We start from the raw sequence: 14,019 nt of genomic DNA, 5'->3' as shown, positions 1-14,019 counted from the left end.
AGTCGATCCATGGGAATACGGGAATATGAACGATAGTAGACAGGTTCAGTAAACAAGCTCATTTTATACTTGTCAAAAAGACTATCAAAGCCCATCAAATGGCAACCCTCTTCATTTCACAAATTTTCAAGTACCATGGCTTGCCAATGTCCATAGTGTCGGATAGAGATCCTAGAATGACCAGTAATTTCTGGAAGGGTCTCTTTGAGAATTTAGGGACAAGGCTAAACTTCTCTTCGGCCTATCATCCACAAACGGATGGCCAAAGTGAAATAGCTAACCTAACAATTCTCGATCTACTAAAAGCCTATGTAACGGAAGTAGATCAAAGATCCCAATGGGAGAAGTACTTACCCTTAGTGGAGTGTGCTTACAATATCACTGTACATACTTCCACAGGAAAAGCACCTTTTGAGGTAATTGAGGGAAGATCAAAAAGTCCCTTGCTACTTAAGGTACATGGGAAGATCTTCACTGCAGATGAGTATAGTCGAGACCTACAAGAATCTTTTCAAAAGATTAAGGATGCTATCTCTATCTCACAACAAAGGCAAAAGGCTGCTGCTGACAAGCACAGAAGAGCCCAAGCCTTTAAAGAAAATGATTGGGTCTTATTAAAATTTCCCAAGGCTCGATTAAGGCACACGACGGGCAAGAATCCTACGGGACACCAAAAGTACTATGCTAAACTAGCAAAAAGGTACTATGGTCCCTTCCAGATTCTTAGGCCAATCAATGAGATGGCCTATCAACTCAAGTTTCCCAATCATTGGCTCATACACAACGCTTTCCATGTGAGCCTATTAAAGCCTTACAAAGGAGAGCCACCTCAAGAACCAACTATTGAAGACCCACCAGAGATCGAGGACCAAGAAGAGGTGATGCAGCCCGAGTCCATTCTCTGACATGAAGACAGGTACTGAGAGGTGGTAAGACTATCCGATGATATCTTATTAAGTTTAAGAATTATCCTTTTGAAGATGCTAGATGGATGCACGGCATACAATTAAAGGATAACCTAAACCTTGTCAATGCTTACAATGCTTCCCAAGAGTAAGCAAATGTACAAAATGTTAAAAATGAACAAAGTTTTTGTCTTATAAGACTCTCTTTTTCTTTATTGTGCACAAAAATGAAGTAGTATGCCTGCTTAGATCAAGTTTGTGGAGGCCACGTCTCCCAAACACCAAGTAGAGCTTGTCACTCTACTAAGGAATATTAATAGGACTAATGTGCAAACATGCTTGCGGCAGCCTCAGGCTCTCAAGCGCCAAATGGACTAGTCATCCATTGTGGAATGATGTCGTAGGGTAACATAGGGATCCTCTACCCGCTAAGAAAAGGACTAATGAATATGCTTTATCTTCTCTACCCCATAGTCGAGGACGACTACGATTTCAAGAGAGAGGTAATGTCATAATAATCAATATCTAATTCTCCTAAATGATTTTCTCATGTTAAACTGATCATTTAATATGGGGAAATGCCAGGGGAGAAAAAGCTAGAATATTGGTTAAGCTAGCAGACCGGCCACAGTAGGGATCCAAAGGAAGGAAAATAGGGATCCAAAGGGGGGGCCATCTGCAAAAGAGCCATGTGCAACAATGGGCTTAAAAGACCCTAAGGTTCAACCCATTAAGACTTCCAAAATGCTAAGGTTCCAAAATTCAAAGGTTGTGTCCAAAGGTCAAGCATGGGGGGAATTGGATGCTTTGTGTGTGTCCCAAAAGTCTTTATCAATCCCTACATAGGAGCGGGCGAGCCTTGGGAGTAGGGGATGAGAGAGAAACTCACACACACACAAGCTCCCTTTACGCAAAGGGAATGAGGGACACATGTCAGCTCCCTAGCCCAGATGCCCACAAGGTGTACCCAATTCCTATTGGATGGCCTTGGAGGTGGACCAATGAGAATTAGGCTAGAGTAAATCTAGTTTAATTAATTTAAAAACACTTAATAAAAGAACCAATGAGAATTAATCTCTCTAGAAGACTATTGGACAGTCTCCCAAGGGGACCAATGAGCATTCAACAGCCCAATGGCTTGCCTGATTCCTATTGGCCAGGAGGCAAAGGGGTCCAATGAGAGTTTAGTTGCATTTATTAATTACATAAAGCTCTCATAAAAGGGGAAAGGGGGACACATGTCAGAAGGCTATCACTTATATTGCTTAATTATCATTGGCTAGCTCTAGGGAGGTCCAATGAGACTGTAGCATGAGCAAATAGCAAGAGGGGTCGACCAAGAGAGAGAGGGGGTTGATTAACGGAAAGCATTATCACACACACACTCACACAATCTCATGTGTGAAGTAAAGAAGACTCTCTCTCCTTCTCAAGCTTTAATGGAGAGCTTACCACCTACTTCAAACTTGTGAGAAGGGAGGCCTACATCAACAACTCTTGGCTTTGTGATGCAAATCCAACCAAGAGCCAAGCTTCAATGCATGCTCATCTCCTATACCATGCTAATTACTAAGCTAAGCTATGCTAATATGAGTGATTATGTGAGGAGATGTACATCTTTCTCGTAAGAATACTCCTTCTTCCTCTCAATCTACTCTCATACCCCGCTAGCTCTCACCATCTTCGAAGGTGTGTGAGGTCTTGGGTTTGAGACCGGAGAGAATTGATGTTGTGTTTGATAAGTGTTTTGCTTAGTGCATGAAGCTTTCATCTTCATTGCACTAGATAGTCTTGAAGGAATACAAAGAATTGTATTGTACAATGTCTCTCTTGATGGGAGAAACCATAATACAAAGCCTTTTGGAGGGATACCGGCTCCATGTAAATCCGGTCCTCAACTGTTGTCAATAGATTAATTTCTCTCTCTTTTGAAAGTATTGTTCATGCTATCTAACTAGGTGTTGTGCTTTTTGTTGCTCTCTCCACCCAAGCACTCTTGTAATTCTCATTAGGAATCTATTCTAATGAAATGCCCACTATGTTCATATTAATTTTCGCTACACACAAGTTACTAGGCCATTAAATGTTACATTAACAACAAGGAGAACGTTGTCCCTAGCTAGGTAGGGAACCCCGATGTAGGCCCTTCACCTATGGAGGTTCACAAAGATAATAAGAGGAGTCACAACTCTGTAGCTCAGCCCTCACCAAGGGCTCATAATAAAAACCGCAAAGACCGAAGAAGTAATAGATGAAGGTGCTATCTTGGAATATAAAAGGGTTGTGAGACCCTAATAAAGCCAAGAAGATCAAAGCATGGATTAGCAACTATCTTGTAGACGTCATATGTTTACAGGAAATAAAAACCGCAGGGCTGGAGCTCTGCCAAAGACTTGAATCGATATCCAAGGAACATAAGTGGCATCACTCAACTCATTCAGAGGATCGGGAGGGACTGCCATGGGGCTCCCCCTGAGCTGGAAGATTAATCATCAATTGTCATCAGTAGGAGAGTATTGGGTAGCATTAGCCATCGAGTCCCCAATCAACTGTTTGATGGTGTCCATATATGCAGGAGGGTCTGTTCAAAGACCGAACCTGGCTATGGAGTCATCTTGCTCATCTCAAGGGCCAGATCATCCTATTTGGGAACTTCAACATGGTCGAGTCCATGGAAGACCGATACCAAATGAAGGGGAAAATACTGTCAGGTATTGAACAACAAGAATGGGGGAAACTTAAGGGGAAATTAGATCTCTGGGATGTAGGCACTCTCGGAGAATTTAGCTGGCAAAACTGTTCAAAAAGAATGCTTTCCGGAAAGGCATGACTGGATAGGTGCTATGTAAGCATGCCACTGGCCAGGCAGTTCAATAGGGTAAAAGGAGCACCAAGACTCACTTCTTGTGCATCAGATCAATACCCATTGATCATCACTTTGGATGATAAATGTAACAAAATGTGCAGTCATTGGTTTCACACTGACTCCTCACTCTTTCAGCTAGGGGAAGTACAGGATAACATCAAAGCAATATGGGTTCAAGCATTCTCAAAGGGCATCACGCCAATCAAAGCTTGGAATTTGGCTATAGCCAACACTCAGCATTCTCTGGTTACCTATAGGAAAAGGGTAACTGAGATGAGAACAAAAAGGAAAGACTCCATCTACACCGAGCTAATAGAACTAGAATCATCCAGCTCAGAGGATGCATACACCCAGACTAAAATATCCATGCTTAGGCATCAGCTTAAGATAGATAAAGACATTACACTTCACCATACAACAATGTTCTTTTGAGAATGGTGGGCAGGAAAGGTTGACAAACCGTCCAAGGTAATGCTCATGAATCTTAGGAAGAAACATCAGAGAGAATTGGTTCCTTTGCTGTTAGGCCCTAAAGGAAAAGCCACTTCTGAAGAGGCTAATTTAGAGCTAACCAGGGAGCACTTCGTCAGTTGTTCAGTCCCCCCAAAAGACATGATGAGGCTGTTACTCTCGCAAGGGCAATCATAAGGAAGTGCAATAAGAGAGTGGTCCCACCTCACTTGCGTGCACAAATCAATTCGAAGCTCTCGAGAGAGGAAATAAAAAGGGCCATCGATGCTCTTAAGCCAAAGAAGACCTCGGGTATTGATGGCCTCCCAGCCGAATTTTATCAAACATTCAAAGATGTACTTACACCAATTCTACTCGGAGTATGGGAAGAATGAGTTAAACTTGGGGCCCTCCCAACACAACTGAACACAAGTATTATTAAATTGCTGCACAAAAAGGGCCCTAAAGAGATTTTCTCCAATTGGAGACCCTTAACAATGTTAAACTCAGCCTACAAAATCTTTGCTAAGGCCATAGCTCTCAGGATTGCCCCAATTCATTTTGAATGGTTGTGCTCTGAACAAAAGGGTTTCATTAAAGGTCGGAGGTTAATGGAAGCAATCAAACATTCAAAGATGTACTTACACCAATTCTACTCAGAGTATGGGAAGAATGAGTTAAACTTGGGGCCCTCCCAACACAACTGAACACAAGTATTATTAAATTGCTGCACAAAAAGGGCCCTAAAGAGATTTTCTCCAATTGGAGACCCTTAACAATGTTAAACTCAGCCTACAAAATCTTTGCTAAGGCCATAGCTCTCAGGATTGCCCCAATTCATTTTGAATGGTTGTGCTCTGAACAAAAGGGTTTCATTAAAGGTCGGAGGTTAATGGAAGCAATCATAGCCATGTGGGAAGGGATAGAGCATGTGGAGGATTCTAATCGAGACTTCGTCTTTGTCAAGGTTGACTTTAACAAAGCATGTGTGACAGACTAGAATGGTCATTCATTCTAGAATGTTTGGTCATGGTGGGGTTTGGCCCTAGGATAGTAAGGTATGTTCAAACTCTTCTGGGAAATGCCCAAGCCAGGGTAGCATTAAACAACGCTTTGTCAGATTCATTCTCACTCGACAGATCGGTTAGACAGGGATGCCCTCTAGCACCTCTTCTCTTTGCCACTTCAGCTAATTCTTTGAACTGGCTGGTGAAAGATAAGATTCAAGAAGGCAGCCTCCTAGGTATCACTTTGCCAGATGGGAGGCAGCAGTGTCTCTCCCAATTTGTTGATGACACAAATGGGCTTCTACAGATTGATGACAATTCCCTGAAAGCCTTTTGGGAGTGCCTCAATGTGTTTTGTACAGTATTCAACTCTAGGATCAATCATTCCAAAACAGGCGTCAGAGCATCCTGTTCCCCTCTGCCAAGTTGGGTGGGTGAGCAGGGGTGCTCCATTATCTAGGATGGCACTATTTTTAGATTATTAGGAATACCTTTTGGCTTTAGAGTCACTATGGCACAAAGGTGGCAATGGGTTATGGACAAATTCTACTCTAAACAAAATAGATGGCTTGGGTTTCAAGCTAATTTGGCAGGAAGCACTGTTGTCATCAAGCACTACATTTCATGCTATGTACTCTTCTTCCTCATGCTGGAGACCCCACAAACATTGTGTAAAATTACAAGTCTTATGATGGCCAAGTGCTGAATGCACCTACCTCTAAGACATGGCTAGAATGGCCCCATATTCCCATCTAAAAGACATAACTAGGATCTGCAGGAACCTTCTTTAGTCAGGAGACCCTCTTAAGAAAGGATTGGCTAAAGTTAAATGGGAAATTTGTTGTCTTCCTAAAGAGCAAGGGGGCCTGGGTCTCACCAACATAAATCACTGGGCCGACAAGTTGGCAGTAAAGCTCATTCTCAGATCCCTAGAACAACCCAAGGAAGAATGGGCCTCACTTCTATTTCAGAACCTAAACAGGTTTCAAATCCGAGGAGTGAAGGGGTTCAGAAACCTACCTTGGGATCACTATTTTTTTTGGGCCCTTTGATGTGGTAGCAAACGGCTCAAACCTACTCAAGTCACTTTGGAATTCCTGGAATAGATACAAAAAGCTATTGCGAATAAATTGGGAGTTAAAACATAGCTTTCATCTCAAAGCAGCAGAGTCTATGTGGTGGTCTTTCCCCCCAGTTCCTCCTCTCAATTAGAGGCAACTTAGGACAGCCAAAAGGATCATCACTTGGAGGGATCTGTGGCACAGAACAGAACATAGGTGGATGTCCAACATGGAATTACTGTGCAGATTCCATCTTCAACCCTGGGAGGTGACCCTTATCAATACACATACAGTCATGTTCCCTGAAGAGATGGAGTGGACACTCTCCAATTAGTCGGACCCTTCACCCAAGGCACTATACTGGTCAAGAGGTGGTGCTCTTCCTAATCCCCCAAACCTACCCCCAGCTCTGTAAGAACCTTTACACGTTACTCTCAATAGAAAATGGCATGTCTCTATGGATAAAAGACAATGGAACTTTAAGTTCTAAACACTTTGGCACTCAGATACCCCTGCCAAACACTTTGTTCTACTATGGTTGATCATGCAAAAAGCTGTTTGGACAAGTCAAAAAATGTGGGGTGCAGGCATGGGGGCAGGGACTTGTAAGCGATGTACCAAATCGAGGAAGATATACCTCACCTGTTCATTAACTGTCTTGCTAACACAACTATTTTAGCCCCTCTTATAAGTGGTTTAGGGTTCACTCCTAGTTGGAAACAAATTCTAATTGGAGACTCAGTTGCTCTCTTCTCAGTAGTATGGAATAGGATCCGAGGGGATTTTTTCTGGATCATTTGGAAAGAACGGAACAACTGTCTATTTGATGAGGCTTACCAGACTAAAAGTCTGAGACTGATTTTTTCACATTTTTATGTGCAGGTTAATCAACTCAAATTGGAACAATGCCGGATATATCAAGCAAACTATAAAGTGCCAATGGACTGCATGAGCTACTACAATAGCGCCAATATAAATAAACAACAGAAAGTTCTGTTGGATGAGTCTTATTCGCATCTGAAGAGAATGATTGATGAATGCAAATCGGATAGGGAGAAGCTGAAGAGAGAGTTTAATAATGGACTGAGGCTTATGGCCCATTTGCAGGAAGTCGTTAGTTTGTTTCTAGGGGTAGCAGTTTGGGTGGCAGTCCCTGAATCAATAAAAGAAATGTGTAGTCTTGACTTCAGCTATAGAGTAGCCCTATGTAATTTTTTATATGATCGATCTCGCCCGCTCTTAACAATAGGCCGCTTTGCAATTCATTTATGAACACTTTGTGATGGCCAATCCTATACAGTTTTTCAAGATCATCCGCGAGCACACGTATAAACACTCACACTATAATGTTCTTCAACGACTAATGCAAGAGTTTATGGGGTAATCTAATCCTCTCATTGTATGGAAGCCTCACTATGTATCTCTACCTAGAGAGTAACTTTTGTATCCTACTTCTAGGGGACTATTTTTGTGACTGGTTAACCTCATTAAAATTAGTATCAAGTGGTTTCTTAAGTCAAAAATTTTATAGAATGTAGACCTTTCATTTATTACTTCATTAGCATATAGCGAGATTCAAAAATCTCACAAGACGTTCGTCCACGTGGCATCGCCTTTTCAAATGTTTTATTTTCGTTGAGCTCGCCTATCTTTATCATTTATCAGTTATTTTTGTCTGCGCTCTCAGCTTTTGCTTGCTCGTTGCACATCAGTTTTTGTGGTTGATGAAGATCGTGTGGCAAGGAAGCACTGACTACCTGCAGGATTGTGCAACAAGTGTAATGGAATTGATATTTTATTATCTAGTGCAGATGACAGGTGGAAAAGGCTTAACCGAGCAAAGGTCTATGTGAACGGATCTACATTTATGTATATTTTAGTATTCAAGTGCTCTTTATGAGCTTTGGCCACTTATGACCGGCTGGCCAATTTGTCCTCACTATGAGCATTCAAGAAATCTATAAGTAAATACGTGCAATAGGAAAATGGTCACTTTTGCACGTGGGGAAATTGCACACAGTGTCTGCGTTGTTCTTCTCTCCTCTCCTCTCCACTCTTCTCTCTCGTTGTGCCGGCGTAGCACTCCGCTCTAGGAGGTGCACTTGCATGTGCTCTTTCGTTCTCTATCTCGCTCTATGTCTATCTCGTGCCAGATTTTCTATGGATTCCCTGCGTACACGATTGTGCAGGTATGTGAATTTACTAAATTTATCATCGATTATGTGCTATTTGTATGTTTTGTAGGGCCGCTACGCTCCCCTTTGTAGCTGTGGTATCAGAGCGTAGGGCGTTGTTCTTGGTGAGTTGTGGATCATAACAACCAAGGTTTATGTGCAACAAAATATGGAGCTAAGTTGTACTTATCACAATTCTTGCTATTTTTCTTTTGTTTATTTCTTTCGTAAAAATATTAGGAGAGAGATCTTGTTATTGAGAAATCTTAATGCATATATTAGGTAGTTCGTGCATGTTTGTTTCCGAATTAGTAGGCTAAAATAATCTCTTCCCTAAGACGAGAATATAATTGAAAGCTGCAGATCCGTCGATTTAGGCAGCACGAGTGTAGATTTGTCGATTTAAGTAGCACAACAACAAACTAAAAATTCATGATTTTTAAACAATACCAAATGCAGATTCACCGATTTAGGCAGTGTTAGTGCAGATTTGTTGATTTAGGCAACACGTCTTATTGGTGTAGATTTGTCAATTTAGGCAACACCAATCATGAAATCATGCTGTAGTGGCTGACCACCACTGTCCTTAGTATGATTTTGTTACCCAGGTATTTGGATTTGGATTTAGATTTGAAACGGGTATATGTTGGGAGACATTTGGATTTGAAATTGGTATATGATAATTTTTTGTCACTACAGTGTTTATGGAATTGGAGTTGAGATTTATGAGAATCCACAAGTTGGGCTAAGGTATCCTCAACCAACGCTTTTCTTCCCCTAACAGATGTGAGGACTCCTCTTCCAAGTGAAGAAGTTTTCTAAACGTTTTAGTGCGCAGGGATGGATAGTTACCTGACTAATCAGGTCCACCCGTCCATGATTGACAACCTTAGTCAATCCTCACTTACCACCCCGTACTCACACATGATTCTTTTGTTTTCTAATTACTATCACATTGTTTTAACATTTAAAATAATGGTTTCTTTTAACTTTATGTCACAGTGATTCCTTCAATCAAGCATTAAAGATAGCATTGGAAAGCATTCTTTTAGCAAACAAATATCTTTAAGCTTAAGATAGGGTACTACCAATCAAAACATTTTTCATAATAACCATGACCAGTACTCTTCTTGTTCCTCATACCCAAATTTACATGCTTGTAGCGGTGACCATTACACATTCTCTCTTTGATTTGCTTGATTAGCTAACACAAATGTCATTCAATCCATGTTGACTCGTGGGTCAACATCACAACATAACTCAGCAAAGCCTTATTTTTTGAGAGTTATGAAATGCTATGGATTATGGTTAAAGACATTATTTGTAATGAGAAATTAGTCTAGTTGCAAAAGCCAGGGTGCAATGGCACTTCCAGATTGTACATACAAAGCCATTTTATCCTATTGAACTCTATTTTAGGTTTAACCTATGGTAGCCTTAGTATATAAGGTACCTAGGTCATTTTGTAAAAGAAATTTTATCATAATCAAGTTTTAAGCTGATGTCGATTGTGTGTGAGAGAGGAAGAGAGAGAGCATGAGCTTCATCCTGACGCAACTCCCCACTCTTTTATCACATTGGGGATCCGATTGCACCATTGTGATAGGCTCAACAAGAGCTACACGACAACGCCAAGCATTCCTCGCGGAACAGAGCGAACATGCTCGTGCATCTATGAGTTATTTGCGACTGTAAGTATATCAAAAGATGTCTATTTTCTGCTTGCAAGTAGTCATTAGAATCGTGACAACATAAGCTACGCATAGATACTCTTAGATTTCAGTTTCGGACACTTTCGAAATCCGGCTCTTTCTTCATACGCGTTTTTTGCATATGGATTTGAAGTTAGGATTTTGAGTGTAGAGGCTTTAGGACAGGTGTATCATAGCGAGGGGATGGTGTTCCTTAAGTTTCATACGATTCTGGTATGATTTAGTGAGTTTCCTTCCGTTTGTGTGCATGTGTGTTGGTGGTGTAGTTGAGAGCAGTGACATTCTAGACTATGGTTTGGTTAGCCTTCCAAAGTGTTGTATGCATGGGATGGTCTTAGCCTGACAAGCTAAAGAGATTGCCTCCATGTGTCTATCGTGTCATTTGTGTCCTCGATTGACATTATGTTGGTCTAGGTTGTTTTGCATGCACTTTATAGGTGTGATTTGCTCCTGCAACATTGGTGTCATTGCCAAGGATACAAGGACTTAGATAGGTATTCATACTAACATTCATATGACGGTTGCTTGCTTTAGTTTCGGCTAAAGAAAGCATTTTTCTTAAGTGGATCCGAAAGAGGTTATTCCGAGATCAAGTGGATAGCCAGGAAGCGTGTGTCTTGCCGAGAGTCTGCGACGAGGTAGATTTAGTTATGATTTGTAGTATTAGTTGTAGATTAGAGTAGTTGTTGGTGGTTGAGTGATTTGTGAGGTGATAAAAGCGTTTGCTAGTCCGTGTGTGGCATTGAAGCATTTTTCTATTCATAGATGCAAAACCCCAAATGATGTGTAGGAGTAGCTTTAGGTAGGACATTCTGATTTTGATCTAGAGCTATTCATCACTGAATCATTTGCTAAAGTGCTTGTTTGCATTCATGATCTCTGAAAAGTCTGCTTTTGAAGAAAAAATTGCAATATACAGCTTTCTGTTGACATTTTTGCATGATTGATTGATGATGAGCATATAAGAGAGCATGTGTAAGGGTTCTGTGAAGAAAACTCAAATTCTATAAACTTGGACATCATACGTGTATGATGTCTCAAGAGGCATTTGGAGACCAAATTTGAAAAATCTGACTGCACCAGAGTGTTTAAAAGGGGGGTTTTTACCCGAAGCACACATTGAGACTAGAGTTTTGACCAACTCTTGACACCCAAAAGACAAAAGACGGAGTGTAGGAAACGAGAAATAGAAAAACTTGTGATTCTGAGCATGTTTTTGCATGAAATTTGGTAGAGGTGCTTGGAAACCAGTACTAGAGACTTGGGGATGCTTGTGAATGAATTCTGTCCAAAATTTCATCAACAGACATCATACACATATGATGTCTGAAGGGTGATTCTGCATGTTATTTTGAGCACATACACCAAATTTCATATCATTTGGGCTTATAGATTGAAAATTGGGGGGACTTTACTCTTTTGGGGATTTCCTTATAAAAAAGGGATGATTTTGTGCATTTGCTTATAAAAAAGGGATGATTTTGTGCATTTTTGAGTTCCAAAATTTGCGGTGAGAAAATATTCTTGTTCTACACACTAAGGGGCACCTCTAGTAGTAACAAAACTGAATTCTGATCACTTGGACATCATACGCGTATGATGTCTTAGGGGCCATATCTGAGGTCAAAAGTTACAATTGAGTGCATCCTTGTAATCTACAGTATTTAGGAAGCATATAAGCCAAATATCGTCAAATTTGAAGCATTTTTGGGCTTCCAAAGACCATAAGACACATCTAGGCAAAGTAAAGGCTTGAATCGATCATAATTTGCATAAAAAGTGGTCAAATTCAATTTTGAAACTTGCTCCTGAGTTGCCAATGTAGTGAGGAACCTATGGAGTTAAATTCACTTCAAACTGACTAATTAGACATCATACGCATATGATGTCTAAAGGGCACTTTTAGGGACCAAAATTGAAATCTGAGCATACCAGGGTGTTAAGCACCATAAGACAAGCTTACAAACCAAATTTGGGCCAATTCTAAGCACATAGACATCATACGTGTATGATGTCTCAAGGCCAGATCTGACAATCCAATTGCACTTTTGACCACACAGGAGGTTGGGGAATGATGTGTTAAGCTTGCTTGTGAAATTTTAATTCATTTGGTCACCTAATTTTGCATTTAAAGAGATTTTTGCAGATACAAGAAGGTAAAGGTGAAAAAGTGGTGATTTTGAGCAATTTTGGCATCCAAAATTTATCGTGATCACATATTCTTGTTGTTTGCATCAAGGAGTACCTTGGGTAGAAGCATAAGTGAAATCTGAGCAAAAAGACATCATACGTGTATGATGTCTTAGGGGCCACATTTGGGTCAAATCATACATCTAAGTATACCCTAGTGTCCTAGAGCATAAAAGAAGTCCCTAGCCAAAAGTTCATTGCATTTGGCGCACATTTGAGCTTGCAAAGGCCAAAAGATAGAAATTGAGCAAGATTTATGTTGTATTGGCCATAACTTACACAAGAAGTGTTCGAATTGAATTTTGGAAGTTGCTGAGATTTACTTGAGTGATAAAGAGTGTCTGGAACAAAAGTCACTTCATTTTGCCACAAAAGACATCATACGCGTATGATGTCTCAAGTGCCAAATTAGAGGTCAAAACTTACATCTGAGGTCACAAAAGTGTTTGCCAGCATAAAATAGGCATAGAGACCAAGTTTCATTCAATTTGGATCACTTTTGGCTTAGAAAACCTTCCCTGGAAGTTGTAGACAACCAAACGGAAAAAGGACTGATAGACTTGACTAAAAGTGTCAGAATCACAAATTGAGACTTGGATTGGTTAGAGTACATCAAGGAGAGTCTATAGTTGAAGCTTGGAGAAATTATGAGTCGGGAGATGTAAAGCAAATGGCCTATGAACTTTAAGAATAACGGAATTAAGAGAATTAGAGTGAGCATTTTTGTGAGATTACTTTGAGAACTTGGAGGGTGAACTTAATTGATGGTAGCAACATAAACATAGTAATTAATTAACTTGGCATGAACAATACTTTTGCAAGAGAGAGAATATTGAGAACATGACAATAGATGAAGACCGGATTTACTTGGAGCCGGTCCCCCCTCCAAAAGGCATTTGTATTATAGATTCTCCCATCAAGAGAGACTTTGTTAGAATACATCTTTGTGTTCTTTGACCTTGCTGATGCTATGAAGATGGAAAGCTTCATGCATCATGAGCTTAACATAAACTTTGCAAAAAGCATTAACTATCCCAAGCCTCAGTCCCAAGGTCTCAAACACCTTCTAAGGTGGAGAGAGCTAGCGGGGAATGAGGGTAGGGAAGAGGAAGAAGAAACATTCCATATGAGAAAAAAATAGTTCCTCACTAATCATCACTCTTCTTGCTTAGTATAGCATAATAGCATAGTAATGAAGATGAAGAAGATGGAAAGCTTAAGCATTGAAGCATGGCTCTTGGTTGGATTTGCATTCCATAGCCAAGAGTGTTGGTGTAGGCTCTCCACTTCTCAACAAACTTGGAGAAGGAGATGGAGCTCTTGCATTTTGCAATCCACACAATGAGAGAATGTGTGTGTGTGTGTGGGAGAGTATACCACCCCCTCTCATGCTTGGTCCACACCCCTCTCTCTCTCTCTCTCTCTCTCTCTCTCTCCCTCTCTTGTATTATTTTATTATTTCCTTTGGACATGTGTCCTCTTTTTTCTCTTTTGAGAGAAATAACTTAATAATTTATTTTTATATATCTAAATTCTCATTGGACCCCTTTGAAACCTAACCAATAGCATTCAAGCCCATCATGAGGGCCACATGTGGAGGATCATTTGAACATGTGTCTTTTATGCTTATTAAGTCATTTGATTGAATGGAATA

This window comes from Adiantum capillus-veneris, chromosome 14 (genome assembly GCF_014529385.1).
Source record: "Adiantum capillus-veneris isolate H3 chromosome 14, ASM1452938v2, whole genome shotgun sequence".
Taxonomy (NCBI): Eukaryota; Viridiplantae; Streptophyta; class Polypodiopsida; order Polypodiales; family Pteridaceae; genus Adiantum; species Adiantum capillus-veneris.
The sequence above is the reverse complement of the archived record's forward strand: the minus strand, read 5'-3'. Positions refer to the sequence as shown.